Source organism: Gracilinanus agilis, chromosome 2, assembly GCF_016433145.1.
Source record: "Gracilinanus agilis isolate LMUSP501 chromosome 2, AgileGrace, whole genome shotgun sequence".
In the NCBI taxonomy this organism is placed as follows: Eukaryota; Metazoa; Chordata; class Mammalia; order Didelphimorphia; family Didelphidae; genus Gracilinanus; species Gracilinanus agilis.
In genome coordinates this window covers 499,302,047-499,308,046 of record NC_058131.1, presented here as the reverse complement: position 1 = coordinate 499,308,046, position 6,000 = coordinate 499,302,047, and positions in this window count along the sequence as shown.

Sequence of the window (6,000 nt, the reverse complement as noted above, 5' to 3'; positions counted from 1 at the left end):
AGACTTTTCCTCATCTCCTTGCTCTTCAGACTTTAGATTCTGGTGAGATTTGCTTTCAGATTTGCATTCTCGGTCTAGGAGAGTGATGGGTAACCTTTTGAGCTTGGTGTGTCAAAATTCACCAAAAAACCAAGCGTAACTCAGGTGGTATGTCACTTTCATGATATTTATAGTTTACATAACAAAAATGTATAATTGTAATATATAACTGCATTTAATAAACCAAAATAGATAAATTAATATAGATAAAATTTTCACCTATAGTGCACAGAATGTCTACACTACATTACAGCAAATGTTTTCATCCTCAGCATGCAGCCCCATACTTCTCTGTATGAGGCTGCATGCAGCTGTGTATCATTGAAAATGGCTACGCATGCCAGTGTTGACATGTGTGTCATAGGTTTGCCATCACCAGTCTAGGATTTAGGATATTTGTAGCTAGGTGATTTTATGGCCTCTCTTGCCTAGCTCTTTAATCAAGAACACTATCCCTATGACAGATTTCAGCAGATGGTGACATTAGCAGGATGTCATCAACATAATGCACCATCTTGCTATCTTGGAACGTGATCAACTCAAGGTTTCTCTGCAAGAGCTGGCAGACGACTGAGGCCGAATCCACAAAACCTTGTGGCAAACGAGTACACAGGACGGATTTGCCCTCCTACGTAAACTGGAATAGCTGTTGGCTGTCTCTGCGCAGGGGAACAGAGAAATAGGGGGAGCAAAGGTCTACAGTAAACCCAGTAGCTTTGTTTAGTATAGCTGTTATGATTTGAGATGGACTAGGAACCACAGCATAGGTTTTCTGCACATGGTTATTAACAGCTCTAAGGTCTTGTACCAAAAGCCATTGAGTCTTCCCATCAGGAGATAGTTTGGCTTTCTTCACAGGCATGATAGGGCTGTTGTACTGTGAGAAGCCATATCTTAAAATACCCTGCTGCAATAAACTCTCTATGATGGTTTTCACTCCCTCGATCACCTCTTTTGCTTAATTTAAAATGAGGAATTCATGGTGGTAAACCTTTCTTCACTTCTATTTTCACTGGCTGAGCAGGCAAAATTCTGCCCACCTCATTAGAATTTTTAGCCCATACATAATCAGGTATATCATCAGGAACCTGATAGATGCTGTCACTTTGTTGGTAAGTTAGTTCCTCACTACATGGGTCTAAAAATAAAATGGGATGGTTTTTCAGAGATCTCTTAGATAGGTGGAAATAGATCTACCCATTGGCATTGGATGGCGGCAGTTAATTTACACAAGAGATCTCGTCCCACAAGGTTCGAAGGACATGATGGCATTAATAAAAAGGTGTGTTTGAGAGTTAGAGGACCCAATTTCACCATTTTGACTTTTAGTTTGGGGACTTGTTGAGCTATCCCTGAAGCACCTCTGACTCTCAAGCTACCCTGATATTTGCATCCTTCGGGAGCCTCACAGAAAATAGAAGCTGTTGCCCCAGTGTCAACAAGGGCATCATAACAGATCTCCTGATTTACAAGCTAACAAGGGGTTCCCTGTTGCTACTGGACTTTACTGGGACTAAGGTTAATAAAGAATCCTCAGTTGAGTCTGTGCACTTGGTTTGGATCCAGTCATGAGTATGATCTTGCACAAGCACCTCTTCAAGTCTTGTGTGGTCACTGTGAGTTAGTCAGAACTTCCTGTAGCACAAACAGGCAAGTTTTGACTGGGAGATTTAATACAGAACATTGGCTTAGAGAGCAGATTCTCTCTTTCACTCAATGCTGAAAAGTGAGTAACCGTGGTACCAGGCTGAGTTTAGCTGAGCTGCCTTGAGCTAAGCTCACAGAATTTTCAGGTTGACTCTGACTAAGGGCTGAAGAAATGGAGGTTTGACTTGTTTCTCCATCCACTCTGTTGTCTCATGAACTACAAACCCCCAGATCAGGAGTTTTCCCATCAGTTGTGTCAGGGAGTATTTGATAGATAGTTTATATTCCCTTCAGCACCTCTGGTACATCTCCCAACTCGGAGGCCATCTGGAATTCACTATCTAGCCCTCTAGTCTGTGTGGCTGAAATCAGTTGATTTGTGTCTCCAACCAATGAGCAGACTTCAATGATGTTATTATTGAGCACACTAGCCACTGGAGATGACAGCTGACCACTTTCCCTTCCTCAAGCTTCTGGTTTGAATTCATCAGCTAAGAGATTGAGAAAGCTAGATGGAGAATTCTCTGAGCAGCTGCCAGCAGCCAGCAACTCAGTGAACTACTCTGGCAAAGCCAAGCCTCTCTCAGCATACCATTTTGTTTACTCTCTGACCTCAAGACAAGAGAATGGGTTTGGACATTGGGATTTGACTCATCTAGGGTTACTAATTATACTCCTTCCTGAATACATTCAAAATCCCTGTCACTTTGTTCTTTATCCAAGCTAACCTGTTATTTTAAAGTTGGAATAAATAGAGGAGCTCGAGATTTTGATGACTCCAACCAAGATTGTAAAGCTTCTGGAGGCAAGGTGTTACAGATTCCTGGATGTTCCCTATGCTTCTCATCCAAGCCTTTTGTGGTGGAATGAGAAATCAGACCCCTTTTATAGTCATCCTCAATTGTCCAATAAATCTCTTTGCTCATTTGCACTAAGTCCTCCCATTCTTGGTCTTCTGCCACAGAAATATCATTGTATTCTGTGCAGTTGCTAGAGACATATGTTCTCCCATGCCCAGTCTTTGAGAATCATTTACTACACCGAGATTAGTAATACACACATCCCTGCCATTGCCATTAGTTATGTCTGATTCAGAAGCCTTGATTCATAGATACTTCAGAATCTCACCTTGGGCTAAGTATTTCTCCATTTGGTCAAGAGCTGGAGACTGGCTGTACCTCTTGCATGCATGGTTGCAACATTGATTGTCATGCTTCGTGCCCTCAACCTTTCTTGTATTGTTGGACCATTTAGAGTTATAGGAAGTCCTTTTGCCATTCCTATCTCTCTGTCTGGAGTTGTTGTTAGGTCTGCCAAAGTCTATTTGTTGTATAAATCTACACGCTTGTACCATGTGACCTGGCCAGCCACACAGATAATACTTTGAAGAATAGTTTTGGTCTTGGTGACACTAGCAGGTTGCCTGGATTGACTACGTCCCCTGCTGGCCTGGAGGGTGAAGTTCTTAATTTCTTCAATTTCTTTCTCCTTCCTAGCCTGCTTTGGTTGTCTTTCGAGGTCAGCTATTACTGAGTCCTTTTCTGAATCTGACTGACTGGCTGTCCTGACTTCCTTTTGCTTTGAATCATGTATATAAGATGCATGCTGCCTGATGTCTTCTAGTGGCAATAATTCTCATTGAGGACAGTTCTGCCAGAAATAGGTCTGGACCAGCAATGAAGCACCCTTCACAAACAGCCTCTTAATATGATCAATGATCTCTGGGGCATGCATATCTCTGAGGCCTAATATTGTTTCAGCTGTCTCCATTACCCTGTTGAGGAAGCTGCTAGGGTGTTTTTCCTCTCTCTGCCTCAGTTTCTCAAATTTTTGCCATGAGTTTGGTCTTTTTGCATGGAGCCGCAGTGCCTCGAGTAAATCTGTCCAGCATTGGACTAGGTATCTCATATTGGCATGTGATGTCAACTCCAGGTCATGGTGGTCTGTGGGCCATGCAGTGAGATTTGGGTTTGAGTGACTTTGAGCCAAAAACTTCTCCTTTTCAGAGGGTGAATAAAATTCCCCTAAAAGAAACTCCATGTCATCAAAACTGGGGTTAAAAAGTGTGAAGACACACTTCATTTCTTTTATACTCTTGAAAGTCAAGATGAAGAACTTGGGGAAATGTCTCCTGAGGAAAGGCCTTATATGATTTGACATGGACAATACCCTCCCCAAGTTGCAAGATGGTTCTGTCAACTATTGGGAGTACAGATACAGTGGTCTCAGTGCTTGGTTCCTTAGTTGGAGTTTGGGTGTCCTTAACAGCTTGTGGTTTTTTGCTTGGGTTAGTAGCACCAAAATATTTTGTTTCTACAATCTCCAATTGGAGAATTGTATGCTCATCCAGTTCTTTCCCTTCTCTAATTTGCTTGAGGACTTAAAATAATAGCTTCATGTGTTCCACCAGTTCTAGGGAGACAGAGTCAGGTTTTGCATTAGGAGTAGAGCCAAAAAGCAGCCATAAATGTGAGGGGACCGTCTTCAGGACTATCATGAATTGTACAACCACAAAAACTAGAACCATAGCTGTGGTATAAAACATATAAATTCTGCCAGTGTTATGGCACACCATTTATAATAGTCATACAGTTCTAGCATCTGGTGTATAAATTGAGGCACTCTGTGGAACCAAAAATCAATCGCTCCCTGCATAACCAACCAGAGAAGCATGGAGAAACTGGATACTATGAATAACATCCTAGCAAAACCCATTTTGAATATCCTTTATGTAGGTAATTAACCTAACTGTGCTCGCCAAATGTAATAAGTAAATGAAGTAGCTAATAATATGTAGCTGGTGGTAAAAGTGAGTCACCAGGGGCCTGGGAGTCTGTAACTAAAGTAGCAGGAGATTTGGAGCTGTCAGTGATGAGCAGCCTCAGCTGTGGCACCCAGGCAATCTCCACTGCTAGCTGCAGGCTCCTTTAAGATGATGAGTGAGGGGCCCCTTCCTGCTGGAGTAACTGTCTTCCTATTGGGTGAAAGCAGAATTCATCGGGAAGTGAAGCTCAACTTCCTAGATACAATGGAGGCTTATTTCACTACTTCCTTTAAACTCAACTAATTGATATTCTCTCCTCTCATCAGCCCCTTTAGCCTAGGTGATGATATAATAATTACAGGAACTCCCAGATTCAGGCTAAGGGATTTATTTTAACAGGAAAGGGAAAACTTAGGTAATAGGGTTTAGGGTCTTGAGAAGCTGTTGCTAGGGGTGACTGGCAAATCTTGGCAATGAACCTAGAAGGTAAGGTCAGGCTGAGGGAACCAGCCCTCAGCCAGAGATAACTTAACACTGCCCTGATGTTATATGATCCACCAGCTAAACAAATATGGTTGTTAAGTTGATTTAGGGGTGTCTAAACTAGGCTATTCTAAGCTAAAATCCTGCCCATGTTCCACACCCGAATCTCCCTTCAACCACCCTTCAACCTCCCAGGGTCCCCAAGGGGAAGTCAGAGGTATCTGGGTGTCTGGGTGAGGTCAAGGAAATCAGAACCCCAAGGTTGTGTTTGCAGGGGTTTATATAGTCACACCCCAACTGTCAGCTCCTGAGACTGGCCCCTGCAGGGCCAGAGTTCCATTCTGCTAACTGATAGGATTGCCTAGGGGTACTATTGCAAATGCAAGAAATCTTGCATAAATCTTGCATTACAAGACTTTCCCAAGGTAATAAAAAGTGTGGAAGATAATAGAATTTTAAAAAATGACTACTAGAGTATAGGTCCTTAAATGAGTTACCTTAGGAATTATCTGTTTGAGATAAGACTAAAACTTAAAAATGTACACTTTATCAGTGTTTCCTGCACGCAGGCCATACATACACATTTACATGCATATATGTATGTGTGCTGATAGTTTATGATAAAATTGAGAAATTTCATTTCATTAAGGCTCATTTGATTTCTCTAATTAGGACAGTCATAACTTTTGAACTTCATCAACATAACTGATATTTATATAGCACTTAACATTTTTCAAAATGATTTAAATTGTCTCTACATATATATTTAGTACCATAACAAAGATACTTCTTGACTATCAGGCAATAAGCATTTATGAAGGGCCCATTATGTGACCAGTTGCCATGTTAAGCACTGAGGAAACAGAAAGAAGCAAAACACAGACCGTGACCACAAGAAATTCACAATTTTTTACTTATAACAGGAAATTTCTAAAAGGAGAGCTAGCTTATGCCTGATATTTTCTCTAGACTAAATTGCAGGAATTTTCTTATCCATCTGAGCATTGATTATTGTTACTAAAGCAGAATCATGTAAATGATCAATTTACAATACACTCATATTGTGT